The sequence below is a fragment of the Salvia splendens genome, chromosome 6 (genome assembly GCF_004379255.2).
Source record: "Salvia splendens isolate huo1 chromosome 6, SspV2, whole genome shotgun sequence".
Taxonomy (NCBI): domain Eukaryota; kingdom Viridiplantae; phylum Streptophyta; class Magnoliopsida; order Lamiales; family Lamiaceae; genus Salvia; species Salvia splendens.
In genome coordinates this window covers 10,717,494-10,742,403 of record NC_056037.1, presented here as the reverse complement: position 1 = coordinate 10,742,403, position 24,910 = coordinate 10,717,494, and the positions used below count along the sequence as shown (strand labels likewise).

Below are 24,910 nucleotides of genomic sequence, written 5' to 3'. Positions count from 1 at the left end.
CACCGTGGCCTCGTGAAATCTCTTTTTAGTTTAGCGACATGAAACGAATCATTTGTGGAAACATATATAAATTCGAGAGAAGAAAATAGTCTTAAAAATACTACAATCATGGTATGAATCATTAGGGTTAATTTTATAAAATACTTAGTATGTATCAAATTAGACTTAGTTACTCAAATTTGATTTGCTTTTGAGCATTAAATTTTAGAGTCAACTACATCAAAAGTCTCAACTTTTCGGTTTATGACACTGCAAGTCCCTAACAAAAAAAATATAGTCAGATGACCCTAACGTTAAACATAATCACGAATCATGTTGTTTTAGCCACTTTTCGGACGAAAATGTCCAAATGGCTTGAAGGGCATTTTTGGCAATCCCTAAATTCGCTGACATATGAATTCTGTCACATTTATGTCAGCAACTTCTTATGTGATATCCTAATAAGTTCAGATACTTCATACGTGATTAAAGTTTTGTCAATATCTGTACACAAAAAAAAATTCTTATATTCTTCTATTTCTAGTTAGTGGTAACAATATACTATGTATATCATATAGGAAATTCATTGAGAAACAACAAAAATATGGAAAAGTGAAGTTATTTATGAAATAAAATCTGAATCAATAATACACATTATAAAAAATATTTCATATTTAATTAAATGATATCAGTATTATTTTCTTGAAACACTGACATTTAAAATATTTTTTCATTATATATCATCGAACTAATTTGTTAATGTAAGCCTAACTTTAAGACGATTTTATATTTATTAATATTTTATTTAAAATTATAATTTAGCTCAAACTAAAATTTTTAACATCATATGAATATTCAATCTTTATTTATAAATTTGCATAGTTTCTTGTCATTCATGATAAAATTGAAATATGGGTAATATTTTGAAAATATTCTAGTGACATTAGCTATTTAATCCTTCGCAGATTTTTTTTATTAATAATAGTATCTGAAATTAAGACAATGTAAATTTATAAATTAATTCTGCAAAATTGGGATACTATCATAATAAATAAAATCGATCGATAAATCAAGGTAAAAAAACAAATAAAAATTAGTGGAAATAGAAAACATCCAAAAATACCTGAAAGTGACAGAAAGTGTAATGATAAATATGTATATTATAAAAAAATAGAAAGTGTAAATAATGACAAAATTTTAATTACGTATGAAGTACTAGAATTTATTAGAAAATTACATAAGAAGTTGCTGACAAAAATGTGACAGATATCACATGTCAACAATATAATGGAGTGACAAAAAATGCCCTTTTATGGCCTAAGGGTATTTTGGTCCGAAAAAATATTATTCGTGATTATATTTAACGTTAAAGTCCTCTGGCACTATTTTTTTTGTTAGGGACCTGCAGTGTCACAAACCGAAAAGTTGGGGACTTTTGATATAGTTCACTCTAAATTTTATAATGTGTATTGTTTGTAATTTGATTCAATTTGTTTAATTATTTTATTCACATGACAAATTAAATGTCATGTAGCCATTTTTATTTAGGGCAAATTTCATAACTGATTCATGAACAATGCCTTTTACATGCATCAACCCTCTACATATTCGAAGAATTCTGGGATTGTCGTTAAGATTAAGATCTTCAAAGCTTTCATATTCGATGAATTCTGGGGTTGTCGTTTACCAAAAATCACAATAGTTTTCTTTGATTCACGTATTTTGTACCTCTGCTTCCAACACTTTGCTAATTCATCGTATATGATTCACCTTCTGTCATTCCCCGCAAGCATCATAAATCAAGTATATGTGCACAATTGATAATTAAATTATTTGCATTAAATCACTATATCATCGGACATTTGAAACAAGTACTCCGCTCATCACTGCATGTGATTAATTTTTTTGGAGTATTTATTAGGTTACATGAAGAATATAAAGTAGGAAAGATGATAAAAAGAGAGTAAAATAAAAGAGATTAGATTTTTTTATTTTTAATTAAAAATAAGAGTAAAGGTCAAAAGTGGTCCTAAACATATGGCTGAAATACGAATTTTATCCAAAACATTCACTTTTTGAAAATCGGGTCCTAAACAAACTAAATTGTTGTTGGATTGGTCCATTTTTTTATGGTTCCGTCAAAACTAACGGTCAACGCCGGATTAGTGATATTTTGACTAAATTAGTGTATAATTAATTATTAAAATAAAAAAGGAAAGAAAAAAGAAATTCTAAAAATAGAATTTTTATCTCTTCTTCTCTCCCGTCTCTCTCCTCTCCTTCCTTTGTTGAAGTTGAGGCTGACAAAGAAGAAAGAAAACCAACTGGTGAAAGTTGGGAGCTTCTTTAGGTACGTTTCCGAGCTGTAATGAATCCAAAGACTGCTTTCGACCCCCTCCAGGGGTGGCGCAAAAGATCGTGAAACTGGCTGGCTCATGGCTAAGATAAGGTTCAGTAGAGTTGAATGCATTATAAAAAGACTAAATACCCTTTTTGGTCCTAAACATATGTCGTTTTTATGATTTTGGTCCAAAACATTATTTTTTGAATTATTTGGTCCCTCACAGATAAAAACATGTCACATTTGGTCCGAATTAGATGGAACTGTTTAAATTTAACAGTCAACGAATCTTAATTGAATTTTGACCGGAATAAGAGTTAATATTCGAATTTTTTCAGAAAAATTCAAATTTTATTCAAAATTATTATTAACAAAAGGAACTGCTTGTCATATATAAACCCTAGTATAATTTTACATTCTTTTTCTCTCATTCATCTTCTTCCTCGGTTTGTTTTGGAGAGAAACCCTAGTTCTTGTAAGAACCTCAAGTAACCCAAACTCACCAACCATGGACCGTTCGAACTACAACAGAGAGACCGGTGAGAGTGGCGGTGGACGTGACCTCCGATTCCGGTACGAATTCTGCCATTCCGGTACGAAATCAAGACAAATCGACACAAAATCAAGAAAATAAGACAAAATCAAGACAAATCAACACAAAATCAAGGCAAAGCTTACCTTGGAGCTGGTTGACACTAGGGGTTTTTCGCGAGAACTAGGGTTTTTCGTGAGACTAGGGTTGAATCGAAGGTAAATCGCCGCCCCGAGCTAAGGTTGAATCACTGGCGAGAACCAGGGTTGAACCGCCGGCGAGAGATGGGGGAGATAGACGAGATTCAGTGTAGGAATTGTGAAGAGAGAGATTGGGGAGATATGTCGTCGGTTCATTCCATTTAGTATTGTTAAATCATTTTATGTTTTATTTTATTTTTGTCAAAAATTATTAACGTAAATTTTTTTTATTTTTTAGTTTTGGGTTAATTAGATATTAGACATTAATAAAACATACTCCCTCTGTCCCCGATTAATTGTCATTCTTTTCTATTTCGTTCTTTCCCTCAATAATTGTCACACTTCATTTTTACCATAAATGGTAAGTAGGTCCCACATTCCACTAACTCACTTCACTCACATTTTATATATAAAAAAGTGGGTCACACATTCCACTAACTTTTTCAACCAACTTTTCTTTACATTTCTTAAAACTCGTGCCCGGTTAAAGAGTGAAAATTAAGGAGAGAGTAATTATTAACTCTTAATCCGGTCAAAATTCAATTAAGATTTGTTGACTGTTAAATTTAACAGTTCCGTTCCAATTCGGACCAAATGTGACCCATTTTTATTTGTGAGGGACCAAATAATTCAAAAGATAATATTTTGAATTAAAATCATAAAATCGCCACATGTTTAGAACCAAAAATGGCCTTTAGTCTTATAAAAATATGGTTTACTTATTATAAAGGTCAAAATATTCAAAAATTTAAGCCCCTTTGGATAGCGTAGGATAAGGTTTGGCTTGTATTTGATAAATGAAAATAGAGGTTTTTGCATATGACTAATGTGTTTAATAAAACACCAAATGTAGAAAAGAAAATGTAGCAAATAAAAACAAAATACATAAGAAAGGCTTACAAATTGCAATCGACGGTAGCAATGGCAAGGGCTCTAGTTCTTCACAGCTCTGTTTCGGCGTCTAATAATCTTGACGCCCAAATAGTCGACCGGGCCGACCACAACCACATGTGGCTTTTCCAGCACAGCAGAAATCCGTGGATGCTCGTTCAAGATATTGGATGCGATCGATTCAGTTAGTGATTCGAGAAGATTGTGAGGGATCCTTCCAATACTTCTTTAACTATGCTGCAAAGTAGAATGTATAATCAATAAATAGAACCAACAAATGTGAAAAGAGAGATTAGCAGACAACAACTTAGGGATGTTAGTTACTGATATATAGCAGTATAGCTGATGTTATCCGAGAGGTTGTCGGAAACACCGGCTGGTTGAAGGAGCTAGAGGCACAAAAGAGATGGATCTAATTTGGGGAAGAAGGATGGAGACGAGAGAGATGGGAGAGAAGAAGAGAGAAATTCTTATTTCTATTTATTTTTTTTAATTTTTAATTTTATTTTTTTATAATTAATTATACATTAATATACTACTCCCTCTGTCCCGGCTAAGATGACACATTTCTTGGCCGGCACGGGATTTTAGGAGTTATTGGTTAAAGTGTTTAATTGGAGAGAGAAAATATGGGTGTAGGTATTAAAATAGAGAGAGAAAGAAAGATGAATATTTTAATAGGAGTAAGAAAAAGTGGTTGGATGTATTAATTGGAGAGAAAAAGTTTTCAAAAAAGGAAATGTGTCATCTTAGTTGGGACAAGCTAAAAAGGAAAACGTGTCATCTTAAGCGGGACGAATGGGGTACTAATTTAGTCAAAATATCATTAATCGGGCGTTGACCGTCAGTTTTGACGGAACAGTCAAAAAAAGGACCAATCCGACGACAATTTCGTTTGTTTAGGACCAAATTTTCAAAAAGTGATTTTTTGGACCAAATTAATATTTCAGTCATATGTTTATGACCAATTTTAACCTTTACTCTAAGAGTGAACTGCATAAATGGTACATGATATTTCACTTTCGCATATAAATGGTACATGATCTTTATTTTATATCGTTTTTGGTACCCCATGACAAAAATAACCCTAGGTACCAAATATGTGATTTTTTAGTTATGGAGGATATTTTTGAAAATTTCAATTAAATAGTACCAAACATGTGATTTCTATTTTCTTCTTTCTTTTTAGTATTTTATCTTCCTTTCTTCTTTCTTTTTTTCCTTACTTTTTGTTTTCTCTTTTTTATTTTCTCTCTTTTTCTTCTTTCTTTTAGTATTTTATACATACATCTAATTTCATTCATAATATAAATCAAGAACAAAACATCTAAGTAAATTAATTAAATTAATTTGAATGTTTTTAATCTAATTATTTTATACTCATTTTAGGGTTGAACCACCTAACTAAATATATTCAATTATATCATATAAATACAATTCCCAATTTTAAATTTTTATTAAGACTATATTGATTAGTTATTAATTTAATGCTATAAAATAATAATAATAATAATAATAATAGTTATTATTATATAATGATTCATAATTTAAATAATTGTACTATAATTATTTATTAATTAATACTACTTATTTTTAGTATTATAACAATATTATTATTATAATAATAATTAAATATTTCCTCCGTCCCATAAAAATATGAGCATTGGGTATGTCACGGGAATTAAGACAAAATTGGTAAAGTAAGAGAGAATGATATGATAAAGTAAGAAAGAGGAGAAGAATAGTAGTTAAAGTAGTGTTAGTGGATAATGAGACCTACATTATTAAATTGATATAACTTTACAAATATAGAATGCACATTTTTTGTGGAACAGACGAAAATGGAAAGTACATATATTTTTATGGGACGGAGTGAGTATAATTTAAACTATAATTTTAATTAAGTATATTTGAAAGATAATATTAAAAAATAAATAATATTAATATTGATTAATAATAATAGTATAAAGAGTGAGGAGATGAGAGAAGATATTATAATATCACTTTTAGTACTAGTTTTTTGTATGTCCAAAATATCATCATTGACACAAATGGGAAAATGTATTTGTTTAGATGACATTTTGGAGTGAAAATTGCATCAGGTATCAAAAATGTTATTTATAAGTACTAAAAATGATACTCCCTCTGTCCTAGATAATTTGTCTCAGTTTTGACTGGGCACGAGTTTTAAGAAATATAATGAAAAGTGAGTTGAAAAAGTTGTGGAATGTGAGTCCTACTTTTATACTATATAAGTTTTATAATAAAATATGAGGAAGAATGAGTTAGTGGAATATAGGGTCCGCTAACAAAAATGATAAAAAGTGAAATGAGACAAATTAGGTGGGACAGACTAAGATGGAAAACTGTGACAAATTATCTGGAACGGAGAGAGTATAAAATAAAGATCATGTATCATTTATGTGCGAAAGTGAAACATCATGTATCATTTATATAGTTCACTCTTACTCTAAAAATAAATCAATTACTTGAACTTATAGTGAGACAAAAAAAAAAATCAATCAATTCAGTAGGATATGAGTTGCTTATTATTGCTGTGGTGGGAGCACAGCAGGGGCTGCTGCCCTCACCCAAACAAATTTTTTATATTAAATTTTTTTTTTTTTTTAATACAAATTTATTATTAAAAAATTTGGTTGTGTGAGGGCAGCAGCCCCTGCTGTGCTCCCACCACAGCAGGGGATCCCCATCCATTATTCTATATATAATGAATTGTATAACTAGAACATAAGATTTCATCCGGGCAACAGAAATCAAAGATATGACCCTGAGTCACGACACTCAAATTTTGACAAAAGTAAGACAGTGAAATTGGCACCAATATTCTCAATTTAATGGCAATAGAAACCAAAAGGCCATGTTGATAAAGATTCATGGTATGGAACTAATTGTCATTACAATTCAGATTCATGGAATTAATAGTTAATTTTCATTTATTCAACATGATATATCAAAACAAAATATTTCCAGAGGAGGGCTGCCCGAGGAGGCTCAGAGATCCGAACAAAGCACTTTTTCTCTACGAGATGCTCCATTTTGAATTGGGTGTCAATGGACTCAAAGATCTTCGGGCAAGAGACGGCCAATTATGCTAGGACGATCACTGAGCTATCGACGATAACAGATAATAAACTTCACAACTCGACTGCATCAAATTATACATCACATGATAAACCTCATTATACACACAGACTCTACCCAAAGAAGCATTGATTGACCGAAACCTAAGAACTTGCCCCTCCTCCTTTTACCCGGGCTTGGGACCGGCTGTGGGCAACTAGGCACCACAGGCGAAGTTACACAAGTTACTAGTCTATGCAAGCAAACCAAAGAAGGAAAGTAAAACAAAACCATAAAGCAGGATCAATCAACACACGCTACTAATGTGAAGCAATAATAGCGAAAAATCAACAAACAACAGACATAACACACCTGCTACCAAGGGGAAACGTGCATCTCTAGATCAGGATGAACTTGTAATCTCAACTATCCAACATGCGTCATATCCAGAGCACTCAATGTATGTAGATCAAATTAGCAAACTCGACCTTATGCTATATTGCCCACTCCATCACAGCTACATATCAAGGGTGAATTCAAGCATAAGATGATTCTTCATTTAGGTCAACTAAAGTTCTCAAGTGCCTGAGACTCCAGGACTCATATATTTACCTGCAACAGCATGCTCCACAATTTTAGAGAATCCTCATTACTAGAACTCTTCATGTCTGTCTTTCTGCTCACATTTTACAAGGAAAGAAAAGGTAAACAAACACATGCAGACTCATAACACAGCAAACTTATTTGCAAGAGCAAAGGAAATCCAGAATCAAGATTCAAGACAAGATCATACAAGCAAGAAGAGTCCACTACAGAGTTCCCATGTAAAAACATCATCCTCATATGGTCAGCTAAATGCAAAATCAGGCTTCCCTATGATAACCTAAGTTCTCAGATGCAACATAATCATTTTCTTATACTATGGTTTGTCAATGAAAATTAAGAATTCCATAAGTGAAATACATGAATCATTTATAAAAAAAGTAACGCAAAAGATGTCAGCCATATGCCACATGATACTTAAGGAACAAAGGAAGTAGGAATAAAGATCATTTTCAAGAAGATTAGAACACACATAATAAAGTTGGAAAAGAGCAGGCTTCCATAATACCCTAGGTTCTCTGATGCAGTCAGCTAATGCAAAATTAGAATTCCATATTCCAACTAGCAAGGATCACTCTGAAAATTATTCAAAAGTTATGTTAATCATATGCCATCTGAAGCAATTATGTAGAAATTTGCTATATACCTAATGAAGTATGAAAAGGGAAAAGCAGTACACACAATTAATCATCTTACAATCAAATAGTAATTTGAAACAGTTACACGGAAAGTAACACTACACATAATGCGGCAATACACAACAATAAGCTGCAAAGTAAGTCACCAAGACAACAGGTCAAGTATCAATCCTAATAAATCCAGAATGCCATTCAAACATCTTAGCAGAATCACTTGTAATTGTCAGCAATCCAGGAAATGAAGCACATAATAGCAAGTATTCCAATGTTTTACAACACATTGCTCATTTTAAGACCCAAGAAGATTCAAACATCTGAAATCTAAAAACAAAGAATACACAGCGAGATTTAAAAAACGACAGACATATGTAGGGAGGGGATAGAAGGCAACTGAAACATCAATAAAAACATAGGCCCTGCATAGAATTGCATTATTTTAGCATACTACCAAGCATGAAGTCCGCAAATAGGGTAATATACAAGGGGACTGTATGACACCGAAGTCCTAATCCACTACAACCTTTATATGAAACAAGACTGGTGAAAATCACATACCAAAAAGTTAGACCTAATCAAGACACAGGGCACAGACAGAAGAACAAATTATAAAGATAGTATCTTCTACAAACACTATCAACCCCTATCCTATCGAGAATTAATTTTTATTTTTTTTTTGGGAAAATATGCTAGTTGAGAAATCAAAGAACAAATGTCAAAAGAAAGCATTATGAAATCAATTAATCGACTACTATACAGGAAAGGATGAGACTGGCAGGGATAAGTATCATAATAACAAGGATGACACTAGCAGAGAAAATTAGCTAATTGGAAAAAAATACTCTGCAATATACACGAAAGGATGACACTTGACAAGAATCATAATTATCCTACTGCTTCCCATAACAAATTGTTTAGAACATGTCACAGTTGGTAAGCACATATTTCCAATCAGAAGCTACAGTACACATTTGGAACTAAACAGATAAGCAATAACAAGATAGTAGCAGTAAAGAGAAGTTGATACACCTTTAAGCTACTAGAGCAAAAACAACCGGAATAGAAGACCTGCAAATCAAAACTATTTACTCCACAAAATGGCCTTGCATCCGGCCTCTCAACACACATACTCATTTCATAAGCAGCAGTAGTTCCAAATTAAAAAAGTATTGGAGGTGAAGACAGTATAAGAACTTATAGCTTGAATCAGACTGCAAATCAAAAGCTGGGAGGAAAAGATAACACCGCACAAAAAAGCCCAAATGTGTGAAGTCCTCAACCAGTCGACATACTAACTTCCAGCAAAAGTTTTCAGCTTGCAACACCAGAACGGCAATGAATAACACAAAATGAAAGGATAGAGAAGCTAAGTACAGTGTAGACATGCACATTCATAGATATTGCACGCTAGTAAAGATAAGAAAATTCAGAAACAAAAATTGATAATCGTGAGTAAGGACGCATGTGAACATAACAGACAAAAACATACTGATAATGTCATTGAAACAAAGAGTTCCTGACCTGTAAACTGACCCACCAAGAACATAGGTTCACATAGCTGATTGTTGCAATACCACAAACTGGGGAGAGACTGCTTAACAGTTTAAGAGAGATCATTTCCATATATATGTACATGTATATATACCTGGCCTGCCTAGAACTTAGGTTCAACCAGCTGATAGTGCAATATTCCACAAACTGATGAGAAACTGTTGAATACATTGGGGATAACTTTTTCATATAGCTACTGCCAGATATATAAACAGCTTAAATAGTTTGGGGATATCTTTTCCACATCTTCTCCATAACTTCACTTGGTTCCACACTTGGTTTCCAATTTGCAGGAAGAAATTTTCATCATCCAAAACATCTCAAGTGAGAACAAATAAAGATATTAAACCAATGTACTCTGTGAAGGTTAGACGACCAGAAACACTAGAGAACAAATAAAGATATTAAATCAACAGTAACAAATCCACTGCCTCCTGAATAAGATCTGACGAAGAACAACTTAGCAGAAAAATCTTTAGAATACTATAAACCCAGAAAAAGAAATGCCTTTGTCCAAAACTAGTAGTCCAGTAATAGCTTCTGTCCTATGCAAAAATACCAGTATGACACTACATTCAATCTAACCATGAAGACACTGTGAAAATACTTCATATTCCAAGCAGTTGAATCTCTTATGATAATCTTTTAACCAAATTAGCACTCTGTAGTTCAAGTGCATGTAGAGACCAACATCATCAGGACAAATGATACATTACATGCTCTTTATATGATCCTAAACAAAATATATCACCAAGCAGCCCAGTTGAGCCCTATCAAGAATTAAGAGCTAATAAATAAGACTTCTCTGAGTATAACACAAGAGCTACAACACCATGTTGGGAACAAAGCGATGATAAACCAAAACGATTCGGATGGCCAAAGATGAAGAGTGATCATTTTTTTAAGGATCAACAGCCAAAGAAAGAACACAGAATACCCAAAGCACCCAAAAAATTCACAATGAAGAGCAGGTAGCGGTATTTGGAATGAGAAGACAACACGCACCAAACCTTGAGGCGATCCTTATCTCTACCCGTGCAAGAAGGAGCCATAATGTTTCACCAATTGAGTATTGACTTCCTTCAGTCAGTAAAATCTGTGACCTTGATTAAATTAAATCCAAGAAGTAATAACAGGACCACACTGTAACAAAGATTGTGAAGTTACTTTGTTAGGTAGAAATGAATTACCACAAGTCTAAAGGTCAAACGGGGAAATATAAACCTGATAAACAAAAATGTTCCAAGGGCACTCGATCTTCCAGGTAGTTTTCAACATCCAAAACATCCATGCGTGAACAAGAAGAGAATCAAAAGACCAGCATGCACAAGATTCAGTGTCATTAATCTAAAGTGAAGAGACTACCAACAAGTATTCTGCTGATCAACTAGCTCTTATATCACTCTATAGTTGAAATGGCAATTAATCCAAAGATAAATAGCAACTGTGAGAGTAAAATCCTTTCAATAATCTTGAGATGATCCTAGTTACAATAAAATCACCAACATAAATCCCAATGAGAAAAAACAATAAGTTTTTATCCTGAAGCAGAGCATAATATGTAGACTCGACATAATTGGACCGTCAGACACATTGGATTTCAAACAACCAAGATTGAGACCACAAACAAACTTAATACATACGCAAACTGCAAAAAAAGAGATAAAAGCTTGTGCAGAAACAGCAAAGGAAGTCAGGAGAAAACCAAGAAAGCCTCCAAAAGGAAGTTTGGCAAGAGAAGACCTAGTCAACAAAACCAATATGCAGATATTTCAGTGGAGATAAGAAAATAGTCAGATAGTTGTAAAGAGATCAAAAATTAGTCAGATCACAAAACCTCGAGGTACCCAGCCTTCATCTATCCTTACAGTAATCACTCAGTACTTGAGGAACAATAGTGCACTGTGGTCCTATATCAATTCAATGCTGAAATTAAAAGGAATAATAGAAGAACATTCGCAGATTTTCACGAAACAAGATGATAAATTGAAAACACAAGACTGTTGGTGGCGGTGACAAAATAGATAATACAGATCAAGATTCACTCCTTTCAAAAGATTTGATACATATACGTATATATTCCAAGGAGCAACAAGATCATTGTAGACAGTTAATGATGATTAGACCTAGTTAAAAAGATCCTATAAACGACCTCTCAAAGTCAAATGAAAATCACAAAAAGCTTAAAACTTTATAGATTTTAACATAAGATCATAATAAGAACACATAAAATCAACTCGTTCATGTTTAAATCCCCTGAAACTACAGGCTACATAATAAGAACACATAAAAACAAAAAAATATAGGAACATACTGCACGGAGACAACACCTCAAGTGGATATGTACGACCAACAATGTTATCAAATAGCGGATATGGCGGTGCTATGGCATGGCGTTCTGTGGTGGAAATGCAATAGCAACATGGCGCTGCCATAGCACCGCCATATCCGCCATTTGACAACATTGCGTGTGTACTGCATTTAGGAATGGGGCATTATGCAAGAAACATGGATGTTAGAGCTGTATTTTATGCTTTATTAATTGTTTTAAGAGTTTTAGGTGTTATATTTTTGTTATTTTCCAATTTTTGAATTATGTATAAATAATAAGTATTATTTTATTTATTTAATTATTGACTGCCATATCCGCCATACTAATACGCCATATCCCTGTGGCGGTTTTTAGGCGAACCGCCATACGAGATTGATAACCCTGACGACCAATCTGCGAGAAAACATAAAACAGATGACAGATAAAATAGAAGATCAAACAACATCAGCCAAACTACAAAAACAAGCATAAATAATCTGGTAAAAGAACCTTTAAATGCAAAATAAGACATAAAGACGTTCAATCAGAAAAAACAAACAGCAGCTGACTTGAAAACAAGACGGAAATTGATAAATCTCAATGAGTAAGGCGGATTGACACTAGTCAAAATAGTTGAGCAGTTTCTGCAAACAGGGAAGGCATAATTGTTGGATAGGTGCCTCAGAGGGATGAACATGATGACAGGATAAAGAGTGAAAAATGATGAATGATGAATGATGAATGATGAATCCATATATTGGCAGCCGAGTCTAACATCTGCAGCCTTATTGCCTGACGAATAGTAAATTGCGCTCGAAACTTCTGGTAGCAATCACCTCCATAATCAAACTGTTAAATCCTAGGGAATATCGCACGTAAAAAGCAGATAGGTTGAAACTCGCAAAACTAGGCTATAAACTGCAGACGATAATAAATTGCGCTCGAAACTTCTCATAACAACGCCAATCCCGTTCAGAATGAAATAACGTCGTCAAACCAAAACCCCCCAAATCAAAGATAATCCAACCATTCTGAGAAAATAAAACTAACATCCTCACATAAGAAAAACCAGGGAGACGAAGACTGGCAGGAAATTATCATACTCAATCCCTTCTTCTGTACATACGCGAGATAGATCGAAACAAGTGTCGTCCTTTTTCAGATTAAGGAAGAAGAAAAACACGACCAGAAATCAAAACACAATAACGGAACATCAAACGCAGCCACACAATTTTTGGGGCAGAAATTGGATTTCACATCGATAAGGTAGCAGATAATAGAGAATCAATCAATCATTGCAGGAACATGAATCGAAACGGAGAAGCACAACCACATAAGCTAGACCTAGAAGAAAGAATAAAGCACAATCAGATAACGAAACAGATGGTTATTTGAATGAGAGAGGGGGTATATATAAGAATTCTGGAGGAAATAGACGACTGAGATTAAGTTGATCGTAGGGTTGTAATTGATGCATATCCGCCCGCTGTGTTGCTTCTGCTGAGTCAGCCAGCATTTATTGACCGCACTTTTTGACTTCATTTCTTGGCTCGATGGATTTTGTTTCCATTTAAAATGTCAATGGTCAAAAGAAGTAATAAAGTACTCCCTCCGTTTCATTATAGTTGGGGCGAAATTTTTGAGTTTTAGAAAGTAATATTTGGTGTGTTAAATAAATAGATAAAAAAAAAAGTAAGAGAGAGGAAAAGGTAGAGAGAATAAAGTATAAAGTGAATAAAGTAGAGAGAATAAAGTAAGAGAGTAAAGTAAGAAAGAGAAAAAAGTTACCATATAAGGAAATGACTCAACTATGAAGAAACTTCCCGAAATAGTAAAATGACTCAACTATAGTGAAACAGAGGGAGTAGTAAAAGTCTAAAAGATCAGCCTACTTTTATTTTCAAATGTAAATGTTTTACACATTATTTTGTTATTTTTTGAAATATATTAGTGGAAATTTTACTGAAAATCAACACAAAATTAAAGTAAATTGATTAAATTAATGTTCATCATTAAGGTCTTTGGTTAAGAATGAGAACAATCGTGAATCAAGTAAATTAAGAATTTGAGAGGTATTCTAATTTGGTTCTTATTCGTTTTATTTTACAGAATAGCACCAAACGTCTCACAACCTCACTTTGCTAATAGATTCTGAATTTGAGAATTATTTCTTATTCTTTTATGTTTACAATATAATAATAAGTTAATAATTAAATGTGTCATGATTGCAAGGTTCGTAGTTACTACGGATAGGAGTTAAGAAGGGGAGATAAAAAAAGGAGAATCGAATCAATAGTCGAGCATACAACTGATCCATACGACTTAGAGACTCCTCGAGTTGTGATTATATATTCATTTGCTTTCCTAATTAATTTAAATAAAGATGAAAACCAATGTCAATTGGTTTTCAGATTTTTCCTTTTACCATTTGGAATTTCGTTTCTAGTTTATTTTCTTTAAGTTTATTTTCTATAAATTTAGGAAAAAGACGCACCTTTTGAAAACCTTATTCATAGACTAAAGTCCAATTTTGGTCTTTTATATTTGCCTAAAATTTTGTTTTGTCAAATACATTGAGTTTGTGACCTTTTGATCCATAACATATTGTTTTGATACATTTTGGTCTCGAACAAGGCCACAAACTTAATGTATGGGATTCGAAAAGAATTTTATGAAAAATGTACGAGACCAAAATTGGATTTTAGTCCTATATTATAATTAAGTTATTAAATTGATCAAATATTTTTACTACTAATTTTAACAGAAAATGGTTATATTGGACCAAAACAATATGTTAGGGACTAAAAGGTCGCAAACTTAATGTATGAAAAGAATTTTAGAGCTAATGTAAAGGGACCAAAATTGGACTTTAGTCTTATTTATATAATGAGTTTAATCTTTACTGAGTTCTCTTTTAGCGTTATTCATTCTATCTCAAGATTTATTAGACGGTTCATTCATTCCGTTTGTAGTGTCATTCATCCACCGATATCAAGAACAACATATAATCAAAGTGTAATATCCCGTATCATTTAAAAGAGAAGTTTAATGATTTTATTCTATATTTTCAAAAAAAAATCAAACTCATTAGTTCAAAACGTTTACAAATAATCAATTGACAATTAATATATTCCAAAAATACTTTTGAATATACCCAACACATATAATAACTTTTTTTATATATATATATAAATACGGGGTATTACACAAAGAGAACGGGCGTAAAACTCGATATGGGTGGATGAATTATACCATAAATGGTAAGACCTCTATATAAGCAAAGAAAATCCTAAATTTTTGAAAAAAATACATAAAGGAAATAAATTATAAATCAAATCTAAACTGTAGAAGAAAAGAATATCAAATCAATTAATATCGATTAATAACTTCTCATCCACTTATAAATTAACTAGAATAGCAAATAAATATAAAATCTTGAGTACTTACACATGCTTTTCTTTTTAAACTAATCGGAATGTTACTTTCTTAATCAATCCAAATATCTCATCTTAACATAAAAGAATTAATTACAAGGTTGATTATTTAATTCAAAAAGATTGATTTACCTGGCTGAACAATTTAATTCAAAACTAGTCCTGCGAATTACTAGCAATTTAAAACCAATGCGAATTAAATTTAATTAGGAATTAGACTTCCAATAATTCTATTTCTTCTTCAGCCGAACTATTGAATTCGAAATTTGGGCATCATTAATAATTTTCTTTTCTTTCAGCCCAACAGATTTAACGAAAATGAAATAAAAATGGCAGAGGGGCCCATATACATTTCCATGTACTACTGATATACACAAAAATATTGTTAATGGACCAAATAACACTAAATCTTCAGGTATTCTATACGCCCAATATCTCCTAGCTTATAATCAATCAGCCAGAATAAAAAAAAATGCAAGACACAAAATAAAAAATAATCAAATACATCAATTGATGGGGTACGAACTAAACCCTAATGGCAAGCCCAATAACAGTGACGGCCCATTAGCCCAAGAAAGAGTATCTGTTCGGCACCAAAGAGTTCGGCACGATCAAAGAGTTCGGATTCAGCCTACAGCTCGGTAAAAGCCGACCAGTCAAGCTCTCCTCTCAGATCGGCAAGAGCTGATCGGTAAAGTCCAGCAGTTCGGTCTCGGCATTCGACCGAACTAGGAGTTAGTGGACTCGCGAAAGGCCTCCACGACCTCCGCTATACCCACGATCTATTTAGTGGTACGAAGCAGTTATTGAGCAGTTATTGCTCACCCACGATCTTGTTAGTGGGGCTGCAAACCACGATCCTAGTTCAATGTATAAATAGAACTTAGATCAGATAGAAAAGGGTTAAGCTCTCTAGAGATAAAATCATATAGCAAGTCTGTGTTGTAAGCTGTAATCCCAGATCAAGCAATACAATCTTGCCCTCCCTTCTTCCCGTGGACGTAGATTTACCTCAGTAAATCGAACCACGTAAATTCACCGTGTCGTAATTTATTTTTACGAGCATTCATCATCATCAATAATTCGCGGATTCATCACTGGCGCCGTCTGTGGGAATCAGAGAACAAAATTTGTGATAAAGCGAATTTTTGATCCATTTTTTCCACCCAAAAAATGCATACCAGATCGCAGAATACCCGTATTCCTGCCCGTGAGAACCAGGAGGAAGCCAATCCATCCCATAGGTCGGGAAAACAGCCTAGGGATAAATCCACCACCAGTTCTCATGGCGAAGGAACAAGCCGCTCCAAAAATCGTCCCACTGAGTCTTCCCAGCAGCCCGATTTGAATGAGGCTGTCAAGCAGTTTTTGGCTGAAAAGCAGGAGGAATTCTTAACCTTCCTGCGAAAAAGCCAAAAGCAGCCGGAGACGAAAACGACGGATTCTCCTTCTCCCTCCGCACAAGAAAGTCACTACCGCAGTAGTGTCGCATCTCCCAGGAGAAAGAATCCCCGTCCCCCACATATTCCAGCTCCTCCTCGGTACCGGAATCACAGGAGAATTCAATCTCCTCCATACCGACGAGATATCGGATTCGCCGTGTACGGAGCACTGAAGACTCCGTTCTCGGACGACATCACCCGAACTCCCCTACCACAGAACTACCGAACTCCGTCGATGACTTACGACGGGCTCGTGGACCCTCACGATTTCTTGGGGCGCTATCAATATAACATGGCGAACCAGGGTCTCAACGAGGTCCACATGTGCAAGCTGTTTCCCGAGCTGCTCATCGGGAACGCGAGAAGGTGGTTCGATAGCCTCCCCCAGGGCAGCATCAGATCTTACCGAGATCTAATGGATGCCTTCCACAGGAGGTTCTTTCAGAAAGCGGAAGCCCGAATCACTTCGGCTCAGCTGCTTTCCATTCGTCAAGGTCGCGACGAAAAAATTAGCGACTTTATGACAAGATTCCACAAGGAATGCCTGCAAGTAGACGATCTCAACGATCTGCTTGTCATCTCGGCATTCGAAAATGGAATCCTGCCCGGAGCTCTCTACAGGAAGCTCGTTGAGTGCGGTCCGCAGACAGCTCAGGAAATGTGGGACATTGCGGACCAGTACTCCCGGGCCGATGAGGCAGACCGTCGCAAACGGTCGTTAGACAGCTCATCGTCCCGAGGAGACAGAAGGAAGCCCGATCATAGCGATCAGGGGCATCCTCGCCGGACTCCATTTGAAAGAATTCAAAGGGCTCCGGTGCAAGACAGATTGGGACCTCGTCTCAATCCCGAGAAGCCGCCCGCTCAGTTCGTACCACTGAACAAGCCGAGAGCGGAAATTTTCGAACTGCACTCTGACCTATTCGAAAAGCCAAAGCGGATGACGAAATCAGCCGCGCGCCGACCACAGGATAACTACTGTTCCTACCATCAAGACCACGGTCACGATACTGAGGAGTGCAGAAACTTGGCTGCAGGTATCGATGTTCTTGTGAAGGCAGGGACATTGAAAAAATACCGAAGTAAGCAGCCAAAGAAGAATAAAAAGCAGAGTGGTGCGAACTGCGCTCCTCAGGATCCGAAAAGGCAGCCGGATCCCGAAGACGATGACGAGCCGCAATATGATGGAGTAATCCAGACTATTGACGCGCTCCCTGCCGGGAAGACCAAGTCGTCCCTAAAGTCAGAACGCAGAGGCTCCAATCGAGAGGAGCCAACGCATAAAAGGCTGAAGCAGGACGAAGTGATTACGTTCTCGGCTGCTGATCCCGTCCCGGCCATCTCTCCTCACCAAGACGCCATTGTCATCCAAGCCGGAGTGGCAAACAAACTGATCCACAGGGTGTTTGTGGATACAGGAGCGTCGGTTAGCATTCTTTTTAAAGAGTGCTTCGACAAACTAGAAGTGGACCCAGCTCGGCTCAGTCCGGCTCCGCTTCCCCTGAAGAGCTTCACTCAGGAGGACACCCGCCCTGAAGGTATTATCAGCCTTCCGATCACGGTGGGGAAAGCGCCTACTAGCTCCAGTACGATGATTGAGTTTTTCGTGGTGAAAGCTCGGTCCCCGTACAACGTCATCCTGGGAAGAGACTGGCTCAACACAGTTCGGGCCGTTTGCTCCACCTATCACCTCACCATCAAGATCCCTACTAAAGGAGGGATAGCGGTCATCCGAGGTGACCAAAAGAGAGCAAAGGAATGTCTGCAAATTGCGCTTAGAAGTGCCGAGCAGTCAGATCGGCACCACCAAGCATAGCAATCACAGCAGCCGGAGTCAGAGGCGATGACCGAAGTCATACCGGAGCCGAACTCGATGACAGTTCAGCTGTACGAAGACGATCCATCCAGAACGGTTAAGATCGGCTTCGCGGGAACGCCCCTACTTCGGGAAAAAACCATCCAGCTCCTCAAGGAGTATAAAGACGTCTTTGCATGGTCTCCGTTGGACATGACCGGAGTGCCCCCCGAGGTAATCACTCATCGGTTAAATATTGATCCTTCAGTCCGGCCGATAAAACAGAAGCAAAGACTCTTTGCGGCAGAACGAAGTCAAGTCATCCATGACGAAGTCCGTCAATTATTGAAGGCGGATGTGTTATTCGAAGTGAAGTATCCTTCGTGGGTGGCCAATCCTGTCATGATCAAGAAAAAGGAAGGAGGATGGCGGATGTGCATAGATTTCACCGATCTAAATAAGCACTGTCCCAAAGATTGCTATCCCCTTCCGAACATAGATAAAAAAGTAGAAGCTTTGATAGGCTTTGAAATTTTTTGTTTTCTTGATCTGTACAAAGGATACCATCAAGTTTTAATGGATGAGATTGACGCTTCAAAAACGGCCTTCATTACTGATTTCGGCATTTTCGCTTATAAAAAGATGCCATTCGGTTTAAAGAATGCCGGAGCCACTTATCAAAGGATGGTAGACAAGCTTTTTCGGCACCTGATTGGAAAGGAGGTCGAAGTGTATGTTGACGATATAGTCGTCAAAAGCAAAAGCACTTCGGAGTACGAGCACAACCTCAAGTCCACTCTCGACGTGCTCAAGAAAGCCAACCTCAAACTTAATCCCCAAAAGTGTACCTTTTTGGTAGATTCGGGAAAGTTTCTGGGTTGTTGGGTTTCAAAGGACGGACTCAAGGCAAACCCCTCAAAAGTTCAAGTCGTTCAGAACATGGCAATGCCGAAGTCCATACATGACGTGCAAAGGCTAACCGGATGTCTAGCCGCACTGAATCGATTCCTTTCCCAAGCAGCCGAAAAGCAACTGCCGTTCTTCAAGGTGTTGAAAAAGGCACCAAAGTTCGAGTGGGGAGCCGAGCAGAAAAAGGCCTTTGACGAACTCAAAAGTTATCTAGCCGAGCTTCCTATTCTCTCTGCTCCAACCGAAGCCGAAGTAATATTCTTATACTTAGCGGCATCGGATCAAACCATCAGCGCGGTGCTTGTACGAGAAGAAGGCCTAAAGCAGCTTCCCATCTACTTTACAAGCCGAGCATTAAGAGGTCCAGAAACAAGGTATCAACCTCTGGAAAAAATTGCTCTGGCATTAGTAAATGCAGCAAGGAGACTGCGGCCATACTTCTATGCTCACAAGGTATGCGTCTTAACTGATCTGCCACTTCGGCAAGTGTTGACCAAACCAGAAGCATCAGGCAGAATCGCCAAGTGGGCTATAGAGTTGGGAGAGCACACAATTGAATATCTACCTCGGAAAGCCATCAAGGGACAAGCCTTGGCAGATTTTCTTGCAGAAGCAAAGTTCGATCAAGCAATTCCTGTTATTGCCGAACAGAAGAATTCTGCCAATGCCGAACTAGCACAGCCCTTGGAATCCGAAGTAGAGCCGCCGGACTGCTGGAGCGGATTCGTAGATGGAGCTTCAAACAAGATGGGAAGTGGAGCTGGTATTTTACTTGTCGCTCCCGACGGACACGAGGTAACCTACTCACTTCGGTTCCTATTCCCCACTACTAATAATGAAGCCGAGTACGAAGCCCTCCTGGCCGGACTCCAGTTAGCGCAAAGTCTGCTCGTCAAATCTCTCAAAGTCCATTGTGATTCACAAGTCATAGTAAATCACATGTTGGGTACAAGTGAAGCTCGTGACGAGAGAATGAAGAAGTATTTGGACAAAGCGCAAAGCATCAGCCGAAGTTTCTCCTATTTTCGGATAATCCGCATTCCCAGAGCGGAAAATAGCCGAGCAGATACCTTAAGTAAGTTGGCCTCAGATCCGAACTCAAAGGCGGAAGAATTAATGCATCGAAGCATTGATGAAGCCGAGGTACATTCAGTATCCAGCTCGCCGAACTGGATGACGCCGATCTTGCAGTATCTGGATCAAGGACAATTGCCCGAGGATAAGAGAGAAGCTCGGAAGATCACATGCCGAGCACTTCGGTACGAACTTCATGAAGGAGTCCTCTTTAGAAAGTCTTATCTCCAGCCGTTATTGCGGTGCGTAGGACCAGAAGAGACGGACTACATCCTCAGAGAAGTTCATGAAGGATCGTGCGGTAGCCACATCGGAGCCAGAGCTTTAGCTAAAAAAGTTCTGAGATGGGGATATTATTGGCCAACCATGGTACAAGAGGCAGTGCAGCTCGTCAAGAAGTGTACGAAGTGCCAAATTCATGCAAATGTCCCAAGGATGCCGCAGACCGATCTATACACTATGCAAAGCCCTTGGCCTTTCATGCAATGGGGCATAGACATAGTGGGACCACTTCCTCAAGCTCCTCGGCAAATGAAATTCCTTATCGTTGCCGTGGACTACTTCACGAAGTGGGTGGAGGCTGAACCATTAGCTACGATAACGAGCTCAAAGGCATTGGACTTCGTCTGGAAGAACATAGTGTGCCGATTTGGCATACCCCACATCCTCATCTCGGATAATGGGACTCAGTTCACCGACAAGACGTTCAAGAATTGGTGCCAAGAGCTGAACATTCAACAGCGGTTCACTTCGGTCTCCCATCCCCAAGCAAACGGACAAACGGAAGTAACGAACCGGATTCTGGTGAAAGGGTTAAAAGCTCGGTTAGAACAAGCCAAAGGACAATGGGTAGAAAATCTCCCTCAAGTCCTATGGTCCTATCGAACTACGCCCAAAACCTCCAACGGTGAAACTCCGTATAGTCTGGTGTACGGCACTGAAGCCGTAATTCCGGTGGAGATCGGCATACCCAGTCCCCGAACTCTAAATTTCTCCTCAGAAATGAATGACGACGGACTGAGAGCAGAACTAGATCTCGCCGAAGAAAGAAGAGAATTGGCGTGCATAAAAGCAGCCAAGTATAAGGAGCAAGTAGCCCGGTATTATAACCAAAGGGTGAAAAAGCTTCAATTTCAAGTGGGAGATCTCGTCTTGAGAAACAACGAAGTAAGCCGAGCAGAAAAGCTGGGCAAACTCGAGCCCACATGGGAGGGTCCATATCGGGTGTCAGAAGTCCTCGGCAAAGGGTCTTATAAATTGACTCACATGTCAGGAGAACAAGTACCCCGAACATGGCACGTCTCCAACCTCAAGAAGTTCCACTTGTAAGAGACAAAGTCCGGTCAGTCTGTCTTGTGTCTAGTTCGGTCATAGGGGTACATGTTTTTATTTGGTTGTTTTTTACTTGTACTTTTTACTTGTCGTTTTATAAAAAGTTTAAAGTTTTTTTCTTTCGTCTTTTTCATTTTTTCTCTATGTGTTTTGTCTCTATGTGCTTGTCGTCTCTTACAAATGGTACCAAGGTATATCGTTCTTTAAAGACTGATCCCCTTTTTAGATCGATTATTAAAGACTATTGTGAGTCCAAGCTTCCAAGGAGGATATAAGACCACAATTCAGCTTAACAAGCAGTCCGTCTGAAACGAACTGCAATAAGCCAACGATTGTGAGTCCAAGCTTCCAAGGAGGATACAAGACCGCAATTCAGCTTAACAAGCACTTCGTCTAAAACGAACTGCAATGAGGGAAAGTCCGATCCACGCGATAAACCTCGCCGAATTAGGACGACCAAGTTCGGTCAAAGAAGTTTACCTCATAAGACAGGGGACAACCATGTCTGGTCAAAGAGGTTTACTGCATAAGACCACTTCGGTTAACTGGGAAAGTCCGATCCACGCGATAAAACTCGCCGAATTAGGACAAGGGAAAGTTCGATCCCGGCGACAAAAATCGCCAAATTAGAACACAAACCAAGTCTGGTCAAAGATGTTTATTTCATCAGACCAAAGACGAGTCCGGTCAAAGATGTTTATTTCATCAGACCAAAGACGAGTCTGGTCAAAGATGTTTATTTCATCAGACCAAAGACGAGTCCGGTCAAAGATGTTTATTTCATCAGACCAAAGACGAGTCCGGTCAAAGATGTTTATTTCATCAGACCAAAGACGAGTCCGGTCAAAGATGTTTATTTCATCAGACCAAAGACGAGTCCGGTCAAAGATGTTTATTTCATCAGACCAAAGACGAGTCCGGTCAAAGATGTTCATTTCATCAGACCAAAGACGAGTCCGGTCAAAGAAGTTTACTTCACAAGACCAAGGACCAAGTTCGGTCAAAGAAGTTCACTTCATAAGACCGAGGACAAGTACGATGAAATTTTTTCGCTAAGCTGTAAATACAGTGTTAGAAGCGAAAACAAAATTTCATTTTTCAAATCTTGTTCGGCATACAACTCAGCTACCCTACAAAATGGCGTTACGCTATTACAAAGGACTATTCTACTGTCCAGGGTTGCTGAAGTTAAGCCACCTATCTGCAAAATCCTCTGGAAGCCGAGTTCGGTTGTTCCGAGCAGATGAAGAATAAGCAGGTCGACGAGATGCTATCCTCGACCCAACGCCTCTTCCCCGAGCCCGAGAAGTCCTAACACCTCGGCGATGAAGAGTCTCTGCAATAATCATCTGCTGATCTTGCTCGCTCATAGTCACAACTCCTCGGCGAATTTCAGTCCGTCCCTGTCTTGACGATTCCGGTTGCTCCTGAGCCCGTTCTCGTCTTGACGTTTCCGGCTGTTCCGGAGTTCGTTGTTGACTGGAAGTAGGATTTTGAACAAGGGAACCAGAGGCTTGATCTGGAGTGCGAGCATCTGTTGGCACGACATGCCGAAGGAATCTTTCTATGGAGGGGCGCCGAGAAAGAACAATGTCGTACCGAGAAGCCCAGCGCCGTAATGATTTCACAACTTGTTGGCAAGCCGAGCTCTCCAGCGCATTGTTCCTCCGGAGTACATGATATTCCTCCCACAGTTCGTCAACTCGACTCTGAACATCTGATATGGTCAATCCCCCGCGCACACGGATGTAATCCTCGTACGCAGTCCTCTCAGCAACGGTCGTATTCAGCTCGGCCTCCAGATCCTTCTTATCGGACTCTAAGTCCTTATTATCGGCCTCCAGCTTCACTAAACGAGCCAGAAGCTCGTCATTCTTCGTCTGATCGGCTATAGCTCTTTGCTCAGCTTCGTCTAAAGCCGAAGAGTACAGCCGTTTCCAGTGAAGTATCTCCATCTCCTTGAGTACAAAGCAGCTATATTAGTTCGGCAGCTGTACCGAGCAGATAGTAAAATACAACAGGAATAAAGGCGAGTACGAAAAGCTATACGAAGACAAGTGTAGAGAATTTTTCATTCACAAGGAAAATTTTTACACTAGGAGGGCTTCAAGGCCATTTTACAAGGAAGAAACTAGACTAAGAGAAGGGAGACGAAATCATACTCCACCAGCTTCGTCTCCGGCTCCTTGGTCGGGTTCAGCTTCTTTCTCCTGAGCTACTTCAGCCTCGGCCTCGCCTCCTGCCGGCCTCGCCTCCGCCTCCTGATCGGCTTCCTTCTCCGGATGCCCGGCCCGCTCGACTTCGGCCTCCAGCTCCAGCGGCTCGGCCTCACCCTCTCCGTTGTAAGTCGAAGCGGGTGAAACGGGTCCCACGGAGGCGAAGATAGCCTCCAGGTTCTCGTCCCGATCAGCTCGGCAACTCCGGACTCGGTCTGCAGAAAGCAGGACCGAAGATGAAGCGAGCTCCTCAAGGAGCGGCAGATTCTGAAGCCGAGCTGCTATCTCTCGGCTGTACAGAGGCAGCACGACGTCGGCCCCCTGCTCGCCCTTATCGGCAATTAGCCTTACCAGGCTACCGACAAAGGCCGAGAACTGGCTGCTCAAAAAGAGTTTCTCCGTGTAAACACGGAGAGCCTCCCCTTGGGCAACCACGGCAGCAGCATCGCTCCGCTTCGTCTGCTCTCGCTGGATGACGAGCTGGTTTTTGGCAAATTGAGCTTCATCCTGGGCCGAAATCCTAGCAGCTCTGGCCTTCTCAAAGTTAGCCTCAGCCTGTTCGGCCCGATGACAAGCAGCCGCCA

The 24,910-nt window shown here is 38.3% G+C and overlaps 1 long non-coding RNA gene across 3 annotated transcripts; it reads right to left on the bottom strand.

Annotated features, from left to right (window-relative positions):
- Nucleotides 1-6,750: 6,750 nt before the first annotated feature.
- On the bottom strand, nt 6,751-12,363 carry LOC121808403. Of its 3 annotated transcripts, none has more exons than XR_006052186.1 (2): nt 7,397-12,363; nt 6,751-7,109 (listed from the first exon to the last, which is right to left on the bottom strand). It is a non-coding gene; the product is annotated as an uncharacterized LOC121808403 (long non-coding RNA). The 3 variants fall into 3 exon arrangements; XR_006052187.1 differs by having other exon boundaries at nt 6,751-7,072; XR_006052188.1 differs by having other exon boundaries at nt 6,751-7,055.
- Between the last annotated feature and the right edge of the window lie 12,547 nt (nt 12,364-24,910).